Source organism: Myxocyprinus asiaticus, chromosome 7, assembly GCF_019703515.2.
Source record: "Myxocyprinus asiaticus isolate MX2 ecotype Aquarium Trade chromosome 7, UBuf_Myxa_2, whole genome shotgun sequence".
NCBI lineage: Eukaryota > Metazoa > Chordata > Actinopteri > Cypriniformes > Catostomidae > Myxocyprinus > Myxocyprinus asiaticus.
This window is the reverse complement of record NC_059350.1, coordinates 30,545,020-30,560,400: the sequence shown is the minus strand read 5'-3', so window position 1 is coordinate 30,560,400 and position 15,381 is coordinate 30,545,020. Positions and strand designations below refer to the sequence as shown.

Here is a 15,381-nt window from a genome sequence, read left to right as displayed (position 1 = left end):
TTACCATATTTTTGAAATCAGATGACAGAAAAGCCATCTACGCGCATGTCTGACGCGCTGTTTGTTCGGTGGCGTGGAACACTCGTATGTAAAGGGTTCTCACTCTCTTTCAGTCTTCAGAATTTTTTTTTCGCAAGAATAGTATCATCTATGAGAATGCTGCAAATAACCTCAGACCATCTCAGCTCAGGAGGTGCTCTAAGTTCAGTTTGCTTTATTTCCACAGAAAAGATTGTTGTGAGCGCAACTCTGCAGGGTCACTTTATATATAGCCTATACATCTGTGATTAAATCATAAAATAATACAAAAACACGTTCACCTCGAACCATGATTTATATTTCAATTATTTTATCAGCATTATAATTATGTTTAAATTTATAATTGTTTTTAGACCTTAATTTGTATTAGTAATCTTCTGCCTGTTGTCATAGATGGATACTTGAGTGATGGTAAATGGAAGGTGGTTATATATGTTTTTTTTGTTTGTTTTTTTTGACCACTTTGTTATTTTAATTGCTTTTTCTTTTCATTTGAAGTGCGATCTGAATATAGACAATTCAAAAATAAGTTTTTTTAAATAAATGAATTTAATTTTCAATGCAAAATCACTGAAGCAAGAATATTCACCGATCCCTCAGCCGGGGGGTTGACGATGTAACTGGATATTGTGATATTGTTTTTTTAATAAAAATATTGTGAATATTGTGAATCTTGATAATCTTGTCACTGTTAAAGAAAACATGAACTCAAAACTGACTCTCAATAAATGTCTCTGGTCTTTTTATGCACTATTCATTAGCACACATTATTCTAAATATTATTATTATAAATTTCCGATCAGGATATTTGAGGCTGATATCGATCTCCGAATTTTTAACATACCAGTTTTTTCTTAAAGTGCCCTTTGCCACACTTTTGCAAGTTATATGCTGCAGTTATATGTTTATGCCCCACACAGTAAAATTATGGTAACGCTTTACAAAAAGGTTCCATTTGTTAACATTAACAACATTAATGTAGTTAACATGAACTAATGAACTTAATGTTAGTTACAACATATACCATTACATTTTTAAAATCAAAAGTTGTATTAGCTAACATTAATGCACTATGAACTAACAATTTTATTTTTATTAACTAACATTATAATTAATAAAGGCTTTAAACTATATTGTTCATTGTTTGTTCATGATACCTAATGCATTTACTAATGTTAAAGAAATGAAACCTTTTACCAAAATTATATTAAATTTTATTGTGAAATGCTAACATTTATTCGTATTGAAAATAGTTATGAATAGTTCTGTTGTCAATATCAAAAGGTCACTGTGACATACTGGCAACCAAAAACCATGAGAGCATCACACAAAGCAGAGATACTTTAAAAAAAACAAAAAAAAAAACCAAAAAGGAATATTTTATATATATATATATATATATATATATATATATATATATATATATATATATATATACATATACATATACATATACATATACACACAAGCTCTAAAACTGCTCCAGTGAGAAATCATAAATATCTATGATTTGTTTACTGTCTTTGGCATCTTGGTGTAACACAAATAACTAATTATTAAGCAAATGTGTGAAGATGCGGTGTCGTTAAGGTTAAAATGTAATTGCTGTGATTAGTGGTATTGTGACCAACATCAATCTGATTTAAATTGGGATCCTCACAGAATAGCGCTGGGATGAGTGACTGATGATGAGATATTGAGAGCACCTGCAGAGTGCGAATATTTGATTGACACCGAGTGCGCTCATGTTGAAGGGAGTAAAGCTAATAGTGCTCATGATGGCTCAAACAGTCCCTATCGCTCCACACAACGTCTGATTGTGATGACTCGCGTTAGATCACGTGTACTCAGATTTGTATTTGCATGTTTATTTTATGTTTAATTAGTTTTTATACCCTTTAGCAGCCTCTTAATCCTTTTCCTGCTCAATGTGCAATGAGTCAGAATAACTACCGTAATGACTCTAGAAAACGGACAACTTAATATTCATACGTGTAATTCTTACACATTTTTAAAAACAAAACAGCATATTCATGTGAATTACACCATGTCTGAAAGTTTAAAATCGTGAATGCTTAGAACTGCCAACATCTCACCCTCCAAAAGGCCGCTCTGTCATGCTTCAAGGGCTGAGCAAACACTCATTCATTAGAAGAGCAGTGTATGTGCGATTCCTTACATGCTACAAAAAAAGATCGGCCCTGATTCTAGGCACGATCGGCCAATTGCCAATCACAGATTTAAGGCGAATATCGGCTGATTTCAATCGGTGACCGATCGATCGCTGCACCCCTAATTCTAAAGACAATTTTTTTTTTTTTTTTTTTTTTTTGGGAATCTTTAATCAAAATGTAATTAGTCTAGTTTCTATCCCACTGTCTCAACTTTTCTGCTAATGTAACCAAGGCCAAGCAGTGGAGGAAGATCCCACCCTATATTATTTCTGAATATTTGGTTTCACTCGGAAATAACCGTCATGTTGGAATTTCAATGCATTGTGAATGCCATTATTATGTTGTCTAATCAATGCAAACATCCAGTAGGAGCACCATATCCATCCTCTTTTTTTCAGAGTAGTAGATTAGATTAAGCAATGAGATTGGCCATTTAAAACTGTTTAAAGCAACTAATTAGATTAGCTTTTTTTTTACCAAAGCCTTTCTGCGATAACAGGGAGGATCAGAGCACAATCAACCAAGAACCAATTGAAAAACAATTATGTGGGGATGCACTTTAAATTGACATTTCAATTTTCCTTCATATACAGAGGTTGAGCAAGGTGAGCTCTGAAACGTGTGATACTTTTAACACTACTCTGTGCCTGGTGAAGTGGGTCTTGACGGACTGTGTTGGTATTCATGTCCTGCATGCTGGTCTATCAGTGCAAATGCATTGGACTCATAACACAATTAGTGCTAATAGACTAAGTAATATTGAAGCGGAGAAGCAAAAGTACTGCAAGCTAACGGACAACAAGCGATTACATTAATCCTAATTTGCATTGGGGGCGAGAGACTGTGTTAGTATGAAAGCCCGTCTTAACCATAGTAAGGTACAGGTTTAGTATGCATCAGTCATTTATTTTTGTGTCTCATCTCGCATTACAATACAATATTATGTCAACTTCAACCAATGCTTAAATCAAGATGTTAAAGTTCAGCTAAACATTTCATTGTCCCTCCCACATTAAAAGGTATTCAGTGAAATTTAAAAGTAACAAAGGCATTTGTCTGTGTATATCCCAATCAGTCCGTTTACTTGCGCAGTTATAAAAGAGTTACAGCAGATTTTTCATGTAGTCAAGCTACAGTCTTCAGCTGTCTGTCCAAGTATAGCCTACATGAGACAAATATTTAAGGATGTGTGTCATCTGAGCAATTCCAGCGTTACGGACGTGATATTTGCAGTCTAAACAGGAAACTTAACTTCTCGTAGAAAGTACTCATTATCAGTATATCAAACATTAGTATGTATAATCATAAACCCCCGCAGACATCAGAAAATTCAGTCTAGACAGGTTTTTTGCCTGTTTAGATTGGAAAATGAACTTGCGTAATGGATGAAAAGAGCATTTAAGAAAAAAAAAACCATCAAATTCTTTGAAACCTCTACACTTTGACCTCTGAGACATCAGTATGGCATCAATTAAAGCTGCAAAATTGCTTGAATTAAGGTTGAAATCACAACAATATGGCCTTGTTTGATTACTAAACCGCATTCACCGCTTCAGTCAGTGTGGTAATATCAGATGACAATTCAAATCACAGTTTGCCAAAATGATCACTTCCCAAATGGTGGCTATAGATGCAGAAAAAAAGAGAAAGTACGCACATCCAAAATTTCTCCAACAGGTACCGGATAAAAGCAAAAGGTCTGAAAATAAAATGAGGAAAATCTGCACACTGTTAAAACTATAGATGCAGTCACAGATCAAAGCAATAGTCAGAGATCTATCTGATTCATCATAGTGAAAAGGATGAATGGTGCATATTTGATTCTCTCATTAATATCCAATATGATTTGATATTGAGTCAAGTTCGTAACGCATTATTAAAGGCATTTAAGGTAAAGTAAATAAGGGAGACCATTTGTTCATCATAATTCACATGCACACAATGCCAAGGCTAGTTATGATTCGATTAAGGTGTGTACATGCTGGATGAAGTCGAGCTACAATTTAATTATCTAGGCCTGTTAGTCCAACAAAAACAAAAATCAGACTGGTGTGCTTAGTTGGACTAAAGCATTTACATGACATTTTACAAAAGATGAATTGCTATTTTCAGAGTGTCAGAGTGAAATTTAACTTTTAAAGTGTATGTAAACATACTGACTACTAATTTAAAATTGCTTTGCATTGTAAGCATCATCAAGTATGTAAATACAATATGTTATTATACACATTTTGTTATAAGCCAGGCTTATAATGAAACAGAATTTTATAAAATATGTAGGGCTGTGAATCGATTAAAAACATTTAACTAAGTGATTAGACTGATCATGATAAATCAAGGTACATAAATAACAATAAAAAATATATATATAATTACTTTATACTTTGTCTCAATGAACTTGAAAGAAGTTGGTTAGTCATCATTTATTTTAATTATTTAAATATGTACACATTAAAATGTTTAGTTTTTTGCAGATAGAGTTAGATATTCTTACAGGAATAAATCTTTGATACAAGTAGCCTGTATGTATACATACTATAAAATCAGTGGACATGCTGTAATTAAAAGTTGAGCAAAATTGTATTACTCTGGACTTTTTTAATAATAGGATCAATGGGGCAGATTCAATTAATATCAAGCTTTATTGACCTGTTTCAATGACGTCACTATTTCCCCACAGCCACCATATTTGTGACCATCAGCAGGAGGAAACAATGGTGGTGACTGGACAAACACCCTTAAAACGATATCAAGAAAAACCTCAAATTCTTTTGATCAATGTCAAGTCCCAGGAAAGGTGTATACAGGTCTGAGGTCAGCACAAATAGTGCAATATACACTGGTGGCCAAAAGTTTGGAATAATGTACAGATTTAGCTCTTATAGAAAGTAATTGGTACTTTTATTCACCAAAGTGCCTTTCAACTGATCACAATGTATAGTCAGGACATTAATAACATGAAAAATTACTATTACAATAAAAAAATAAAATAAAAAATCAGAACTTTTAAACTACTTCAAAGAGTTCATCAAAAAATCCTCCATGTGCAGCAATAACACTGCAGATCCTTGGCATTCTAGCTGTCAGTTTGTCCAGATACTCAGGTGACATTTCACCCCACGCTTCCTGTAACACTTGCCATAGATGTGGCTGTCTTGTCGGGCACTTCTCACGCACCTTACAGTCTAGCTGATCCCAAAAAAGCTCAATGAGGTTAAGATCCATAACACTCTTCCAATTATCTGTTGTCCAATGTCTGTGTTTCTTTGCCCACTCTAACTTTTTCTTTTTGTTTCTCTGTTTCAAAAGTGTTTTTTTCTTTGCAATTCTTCCCATAAGGTCTGCACCCCTGAGTCTTCTCTTTACTGTTGTACATGAAACTGGTGTTGAGCAGGTAGAATTCAATGAAGCTGTCAGCTGAGAACATGTGAGGCATCTATTTCTCAAACTAGAGACTCTGATGTACTTATCCTCTTGTTTAGTTGTATATCTGGGCCTTCCTTATCTCTTTTTGTCTTTGTTAGAGCCAGTTGTCCTTTGTCTTTGAAGACTGCAGTGTACACCTTTGTATGAAATCTTCCGTTTTTTGGCAATTTGAAGCAATGTATAGCCTTCATTCCTCAAAACAATGATTGACTGACGAGTTTAGAGAAAGCTGTTTCTTTTCTGCCATTTTTGACCTAATATTGACCTTAAGACATGCCAGTCTATTGCATACTGTGGCAACTCAAAAACAAACCAAATAGCTTTCAACAGTGTTTGATATAATGGCAAGTGATTTTCTAGTACCAAATAAGCAATTTAGCTTGATCGCTCAAGGATAAGATGTTAGAGTGATGGCTGCTAGAAATGGGGCCTGTCTAGATTTGATCAAAATGTATTTTTTCAAATAGTGATGGTGCTGTTTTTTACATCAGTAATGTCCTGACTATACTTTGTGATCAGTTGAATGCCACTTTGGTGTCAAGTCAACCTATATTTATAGAGCACATATAAAAACAACAGAAGTTGACCCAAAGTGCTTTACAGATCAAACAAACAATATGACAGAGTGCTATAAAAAAACTGATTTAAAGGTAAATATAAAACATGATAAAATAAAAAACATTTAAATACAACATTTATCCATTTCAAACAATTCAAAAACTACAGAATAAAATATATTTTTAAAGAACATTTAAAAATGGCTAATGATGAATCTGACCTCACATGGAAAGGGAGACTATTCCATAGATTAGGCCCTATCACAGAAAAGGCACGATCACCCATAGATCTTTAGCGGCAACGAGGAACCCTCAACAGAATTTGATCAGAAGACCTGAGCGCTCTGGTGGGGGAGTAAGGGTGTAGAAGGTCACTGATATATTGGGGCGCAAGACCAGATAGTGCTTTGTAGACAAAAATCTAAATTTTTTAAATCGACCCTGAATTTCACAGGAAGCCAGTGTAGAGATGCTAAAACTGGGGAAATGTGATCCCTCTTTCTTGAGCCTATTAAAAGCCTAGCTGCCGTGTTTTGAACTAGCTGTAGGCGGGATAACGCAGTTTGGGGCAGACCAATGTACAATGAGTTACAATAGTCTAACCTTGATGTATTAAGTGAGTGGATCACAATTTCCAAGTCTTTATGGGAAAGAAAATGTTTTATTGTAGCGATAGATCTCAGGAGGAAAAAGCTACCCTTGACAACAGCACTGATCTGCTTATTGAAAAGTAACGAGGAGTCTAAAATCACTCCAAGACTCCTCACATGATCTTGTAGATTCGACGACAGAGGACCTAACTGGACAACCAGGCCAGGTAAGAATGACATGGGGGAACCTAAAAATCAGAACTTCGGTTTTGCTTTCATTTAATTGTAAGAAATTGTTTGCCAGTCAGTGTTAAAGATCTTTGAAGAAATTCAGGGCATTCTCAGATTCATGTCTACACTCACTGGGAAATAAAATTGGGAATCATCAGCATAACAGTGATAAGATATGCTGTACTTCTGAAAAATAGAGCTCAGAGAAAACATATACAGGGAAAATAACAAGGGTCCTAAAATCGTAAAAAAAATTACCTAAAATCCTAAAAAAAATTCCTACATTTACGGAGAATGTCCTTTATTAAAAAAGAAAGTGGTGTATTAAAGTAACAATTTCCTTCAGAAACAGCAAAATCTGTACATTATTCGAAACTTTTGGCTGCCAGTGTATGACTTTTGTGGACATTTAAATACATTTTATCCACGATATACCTCCATATTAGGCGAGTCTGATGTGTGACCCGCGAGTGCACACGCCTACTGGTACATCACCATGAACATCTCTCAAAAAGAAGTTATAAATGTTTGTTGTTTTCTGTTCTGATTTGATCAAAATATTACAACACGTCTGTGATTATCCCGTCTGTATGAATGTAAGAGCTGCTTTAAACTCATGAAGAATGCACAGAAAGCAACTGAGGCATATTAGTGAATAAGACTAATATGTTTACATTGTAGTCTAGCGGTGTGAATAATGTCTGTGCTTCATGATCTTATGATTTGTTGTTTATTGACTAACATTAGTATATACACATTAAATACATATTATATATTCACATTGTGCTTTTTTATTTATTACAATGTGTTACAATTATTGCATACATTTATACAGTCTGGGTGTTAAGAACAACATTGTTCTATGTGCATTTCCAGTTTAATTGTATCCAAATCGATGATTTTATAAATATAATTGACACGTAAACAAATAACTGACATGTCTGAATAAATGTGCAAAGACCCACCAGTGTTTTTATTCCTGCTCTCCCCCTTCATCGCTGCTTGCTGTGTCGCTTAAAAGATAAAACTTTATTGAAAAAAAAAAAACATATTTTGGCTCTGGTAATTAGACAGCAATAGCACCTTTTTAAGATTTATAAATAGAAACAAAAATTCCTCAGACTTTTGCTGCATGCTACAGCGTAGCACAATGAAGAAATATAAAATTTTGGTCACAAACATGGCGGTGCAGTCATACAGTTACGTCACATGAAATTGGAAAAGAGAAACTTAAATGTACATTGCCAATGCATTATTAGACTCAAAACAAATTGAATGCTGAAGTTTATTTTTTTGAAGTTTAAAATCTCAAAACTATTATTTTCTTTGGCTGCCATTTCATTTTTGACAGTGAGCAAGCATTTTCAGGCAATGTGAAGAGATACAGCAGCTTGCCCGTATCTCTCCCACACCTGGCTAACCATCTGCAGGTGAAGTCTCCATTCTTGGTACAGTAAATCCGCTCCCATGTTTATTATGCTCGGGACATGCACAGCGCATAATGAATAAGCGTGCACTGCTCCACACAATCAGAATTTTGCAGCTAGGATGTGTACTTCCTGCAACTTTATGTATGCCAAATTTAGCTACAGGAAGTGAGGAAAAACATAAGTGAAGTTTCAGAAAAAACAAACAGATACAGCATTAAATACCCAAATTTTTTGTGTTTTAAAGTTACATTTCCCAGCCATAACAATTTGCAACAGAGGGTCCCTATTATCTGCTTTCAATCTACCAATGTGTCATTGACCTAAAAAAGACTCCTGGTTTAAATATCACAAATGCATGGACATCTCTCTCCACACTGTATTAAACCTGTTGATATGTATGATATGTAGTCAACTACAAACTATGTATTATATTTTACCATTTTAATATTAGAATAAACATGCAGCCGTTGCAAATACATGCTTAAAGGTGTGTCTGGGACTGTCTTTCTTCAGCAGAACACAAATGAAGATTTTTAGAAGTAGAGAAAGCTCTGTCAGGTCCTTATAATGGAAGTACATGGGTGCCAGCACTTTGACGGTCCAAAAGTCATATTTAGGAGGAAAAAAGTCATCCACATGACTCCAACTATTCCTTTAAGATATCATTTTCAGAGAGACATTTAAATCACTTGGGAAAACATTCACTCAGTCAGAGTATTCACCGACACAAAACAAACCAAAACGTCTGGTTTCAACTCTGTGCTAAGTGTAATGCAAGAGACTAAACGAGAGACAGAGATGAACAGCAAAGAAATCCTTTGAATAAAATTCTTTCAGCCTGAAATTAACATGACAAATGAACACAGCAGTTCTTAAGCAAACAAGTGAAGAAAAAAATGGTTTATAATGTCATTGCTTTGCAGCAATATTCTTTGAAATGGAAAACTGGAAACATTGCCTTCAAAAGAAAAACATTTGGCTGGGCCCCCAAGGCAGGCAGCCAGGCTGGTGTAGTCAAACAGTCTGATAAGGGAGTGAGGTGCATCATTTCTTTAGTTATTACCACTGTGTACACTTCAACAGCAGGTCATTTATCCACATTTAACAGGTCTGAGAGGAAGGTGAAGCCAAAATGGGTTTTGGCACATCCTCTCAGAGTGAAAGCAAGCTTGAGAAGAGAAGGAGAGGATAGAGTAGTTGTATCATTGGTTTTACGATGCTATTTCCTGCAAAGCCGCCAGACTATCATCTTCTCTTGGACACCATTTTTGGTATCATTTTAATTTTTTTATTCATTTTCAAGGCACATAGGTGGATCTTTTTGATAGAGCCAAGTCAAATAAAGGAAAAATCCATCACATGGTTTCACAAATTACTCATTCACATAAAATTGCTCCGATTTTTCTTCTTTCAATAGCATCAGAAGAACAGACAAATGTCACATGGGACCATTCGGCAGGTACATCAGAAAAAAATGAACAGGAACTTAAATACCTGCAACCTGTGCTCTTCAAAATAACCAAAATAGCACTTCTGCTGAACTACTCTTTTTAGAACATTACAGGGTAGATACGATAGATAAACATGTACATGTGCAGTTTAGTTTCATTAAAATTTTAGAATTATAGGAAATGTTTGCTTTAGAAAGACTGTTGCTTGCACATTGTGTGATCGGACAGAAATAGTTTTTTGCTCTGTGCTACTATTGAGGACATTGAGACATGATTAGAAGAACAATGCACATGCACATTAAAAAAAAAAAAAAAAAAAAAGACCTTGGCAGAAAACAATTTAAAGCACTGAATCAATTTCTTTTGGGTCCTTAGGTACAAGCTGTTGACACTAGTATTTAGCCTAACAAGCCTGGCAAAACAAGACCTTTAACTAAATGACAAAGTCAGGTCAACATTGCAGTCTGGCCAAGAACCTCACTTACACAGAAACGATCTGATCCAACCATGACTTTTATTTTAAATAACCACGATTATTGTGCACTTCAAAATCCAATCACATTTTACTGTCCAATAAGGGAATTAAGCCAATATAAAAATACCATGAATGCTGTATTTTTATTTCCGGTGTTATTGCATTATGTTTGCACACCAAATGACCTCTGACAGTCTCACTGACCTGCTCCTGAAGAGCACATGAAGATTAACCGTTTTTGATGTGCGAAACTGTCTGTGGTGGTTTGCGCCAAACTATCAAAATCAAGGATTTTGGGGGGCCTGGGTAGCTCAGTGAGTAAAGACGCGGACTACTACCTCTGGAGTCTCGAGTTCAAATTCAGGGCATGCTGAGTGACTCCAGCCAGGTCTCCTAAGCAACCAAATTGGCCCGGCTGTTAGGGAGGGTACAGTCACATGGGGTAACCTCCTCGTGGTTGCTATAATGTGGTTCTCAGATGCGGAGGCAACTGAGATTTGTCCTCCACCACCCGGATTGAGGAGAGTCACTACACCACCATGAGGACTTACAGCACATTGGGAATTGGGCTACCTCATCTGTTAGCATGATGACGGTGAATCACGTTCAGCCTCTTTGTACGGTACGTCATTGTTTTGGTCGATGCTCACGTCCCTATGGAGTGTGTGCGCACGATCACGAGCAACAGGTAGGTGGCTGCAGTTCACTTAACAGCCACAGGTGTCATTAATAACAAGGGTTTCTGAATCTTACATATTGCACCTTTAAGTATGACAATTTGTATTACTATGAATCACTACAATCATGACAAGCCCAAAAAAGACAATTAAATAGTTTTTTTTTTTTTTTTTTTTTTTTGTATAACAATTAATCATCAGCCAAATTTAACAATTGTGACAGCCCTAATTTCAGACTGACAAAAAAAAAAAAAAAGTGCTCTTACTCCAAGACGTTGTGCAAAGTCAGATCAGAGTAGAGAATTTGCTTTGTGTACAATATGTATCAGGAAAAACTATTTTTTCTGCCCTCAACAAATTTAGGTTCAACTGTACATATAAAGACTGGGGCACTCACATGATTAATACTCCTGAGACCTTTCCACCAACAAAGATGCCATCCCCTTCTCCATGGTCCCCACCTTGCCTCCAAAATAAGCATTATATGGAGAGGTGTAAAATCAACTAGAGGACAGAGACATGGAAGGTGTAAACACAGCTCTGTTGTAGGAGAATGACTCAGAACCCAATAGGGATGGCAACCCTAATTCGCAAAAAGAGAGGACAAGGCCACTGCACTCCTAGATAGAAAAACCACTAGATGCAGCAGTGATGTGGCAAACCGCATGTAGTGTTTAGTGACTATGGCTGAGAGAAACCAGACTAAAATGGTGGTGTATGTTTTTGAAAAATGTTCTCTTTCCATATAAACTAGATAATTTAAAGTGCCCCAAAAGCAATGTTTTCTTACATTACAGAAAAACCTCTCAGACAACAAACAACTAAATTTCATTAAGTTAGGGTGCCATTCACAGCAACAAAGAAATTCAGTGCAAAAACGCATTTGTTTGTTGTGTCCCACAGATAATGTGCCGCAGATCAGGTTCACCTGCATATCCGGCACAAACTGTAGAAAAAATTAGCTGCTAGCTCTCATAAATTGAATTAGTAAATCATTAAGAAGTTAAAGCAGCAAGTTTCTTAGGATTTATCTAGTGGTGCCCTTTGCCACACTTTTGCAAGTTATATGTTGCAGTTATATGTTTATGCACAATACAGTAAAATTATGGTAACACTTTACAAAAAAAAAAATTTGTTTATATTATTTAACAACATTACTGTAGTTAACATGAACTAATGAACTGATGTTAGTTACAACATATACTATTACATTTTTAAAATCAAAAGTTGTATTAGCTAACATTAATGCACTATAATCTAACATGAACTAACAATGAACAATTGTATATTTATTAACTAACATTATAATTAATAAAGGCTGTAAAAATATATTGTTCATTGTTTATGATACCTGATGCATTAACTAATGTTAAAGAAATGAAACCTTTTTATAAAGTATTACCAAAATTACATAAAAATTACATTAACTGTGAAATGTTAACATTTATTTCTATTGAAAACAATTATGAATAGTTCTGTTGTCTATATCAAAAGGTCACTGTGACATACTGGCAACCAAAAACCATGAGAGCATCACACACAGCAGAGATAATTTCAAAAATAAGAAAAATATAAATATATATATATCTCCATTACAAGCTCTAAAACTGCTCCAGTGAGAAACCATAAATATCTATGATTTGTTTACTGTCTTTGGCGTCTTGGTGTAACACAAATAACTAATTATTAAGCAAATGTGTGAAGATGCGGTGCCGTTAAGGTTAAAATGTAATTGCTGTGATTAGTGGTATTGTGACCAACATTAATCTGATTTATTGGGATCCTCACAGAATAGCGCTGGGATGAGTGACTGATGATGAGATATTGAGAGCACCTGCAGAGTGCGAATATTTGATGGACACCGAGAGCGCTCATGTTGAAGGGAGTAAAGCTAATAGTGCTCATGATGGCTCAAACAGTCCCTATCGCTCCACACAACGTCTGATTGTGATGACTCGCGTTATATCACGTGTACTCAGATTTGTAGTTGCATGTTTATTTGTTGTTTAATTTGTTTTTATACTCAGCCTCTTTATCCTCTTCCTGCTCACTGTGCAACGAGTCAGAATAACTACTGTAATGACTCTAGAAAACGGGCAACTTAATACAGATACACATGTAATTCTTACACATTTTTAAAAACAAAACAGAATATTCATGTGAATTGCATCATGTCTGAAAGTTTAAATTTGTGAATGCTTAGAATTGCCAACAACTCACCCTCCAAAGGCCATACTGTCATGCTTCAAGGGCTGAGCAAGAGCTCATTTATTAGAGTAGCAGTGTATGTGTGATTTCCTGCCTGCTGCAAAAAAGACTGGCCCTAATTCTAGGCATGATGAGCCGATTGCCAATCACGGATCTAAGATGAATATTGGTCGATTGCAACAGGTGGCAGATCGATCGGTGCACCCCTAGATTTATCAGTAACACCCCTAGATTTATCAGTAACTTATGTACTAGATAAAAAAAAAAAAGAAGAAGAAAAAAAAAGAGTTTGTAATAAGATGACAATGTAAACTAGAGTGATTTGAAGTGGTCTTTGAAGTGCTCATGTGTAGGGGTTTATTGGTAAATCAATTCACAATTCAGCTAGAACATGCACTTTACAGAAATGTACTGCACATGCAATGTAAACTTCAAAATGATCCATACACTTCTGCGCAATCTTAAATATTAAAATGATCTTTAGGTTTTTGGTCATATCTGGAACTCAAAAACCGCAATCATTTTAAGGAAAAGAGCAGTGTGAACATTCCTACAAAATAACTCAAACATACAGGTTTGGAGGATGAGTACATGATGACCATTTATTTTAGGGTGAACTATTCTTTGAACAATAATCATACTTATTTAATAAAAAATATGAATTAGTACATAAGAATTTTATCTACAAATGTAATACAAACTCAAATAGCAAAAGTATTTCCGACAGCCTTTAAGACCTACAACTGACTGTTCTCTCAAAGAAAAAGCAATCTTTCAAACATCTGTTCAGCGAAGTGCAACAAAAGGGCAATCACGCTTTCTAGTCTCACCTACGTATAGCTTGTTAATTGACTACAGCATTACTTGTAGCATTTCTGCACAAGCAAAAAAAAACAAAAAAAAAACATATTGAACAATGTTATTGACTAAAAGCTTTCACCAGTCTCTTAGCCAAAGAGCCTGTGTCTACAGCCATGCCTTTTTATCATCACAAGTCGGCTCCGTGTGCTGTTGTGGATGCATATATATGGCTTTGGCAGGCCACAGCACTGAACTCACACATCCACAGACAAAGACAGAGCTGTGTGGTTGAAGCACTCCAAAAGGCATCTCTGGGCTGGCTTTTCCAGGACTGAAACACAGGCCTTACCATTGACAATCCAAAGCACATCTCCAATAGCATAGGCAGACAGCCAAGCAGAAAGAAATCTGTTTCACTAGCCGTGTTTCCACTATCGGACCAAATGAGGGTGTGCCAGTGCATGCCAGGGCCAGTTGCAATTCCACTGTCACTTCCAGGGCTTCATCGTGCCTCCTCGGGGCCAAAGAAGGCCAACTAGGGATTGAGGCGAGGTTAATGTCAAAGGCGGAGTTTAGCAGAGTCAGGTCAGAGGTTTCAGCACCAAGACACTCCTTTTCCAATTTTTTATATTTAGCTACCAGCTTACCCCAACAAATCAGAGAATGAAGAATTGTCATTACTGGTAAGTAGATAAAATCACAGGTCTTCTGAATATTAGGGCTGATGAAAATGTGCAACGTCAGAACGGCGGCACCTGATGAAATGTAGACGTGATTCAATATATTGTCGCCCAACTTGGCAAGTTGTGTATCTAAAACACAACGGTACAGGTTGGGGGAAAAAATAACAAATTGTGAATGGGCACAGTACAAATCTGTGTTCATTTCAAAGACTAACTTGTCTCCAGAGTCTGATACCTCAGCTTGAGTTCACAAATTGCTTGTGAAATGGGCGATATGTGCGATGTTGGAAACCAGGGCAGCGTATTATGGGCGGGTTTTAGGGCAATGCTGTGGGGCTGCAGGTCGATTTTGGTCTCGTGGCTCGAGATTACTGGCCCTGGCTGACCAGTTGATAGCCCTGGCTCGCACTGGCCTGATAGTGGAAAAATAACTATTGAATAAAGTGGCCATCAATCCGTTCACTGTAGCTACAGGGATCTTCATAGGTCTACTCCGCTCAGCATTCAATGATATTGGAGGAAATAAGGCATAGACAGAAAGGATACAAACCAGTGGGAATCATGCTGACGCAAAAGCATTTGTTTCAGTATTATTTATGTGATTGCTTATAAATGGGAATAGAGACAATATAGAAGACA

At 36.0% G+C, this 15,381-nt stretch overlaps 1 protein-coding gene across 3 annotated transcripts in view; it reads right to left on the bottom strand.

Annotated features, from left to right (window-relative positions):
* Positions 1-15,381, bottom strand: part of LOC127443691 (F-box/WD repeat-containing protein 7) — a 252,595-nt gene that overhangs the window by 137,961 nt on the left and 99,253 nt on the right. The window lies entirely within an intron of this gene.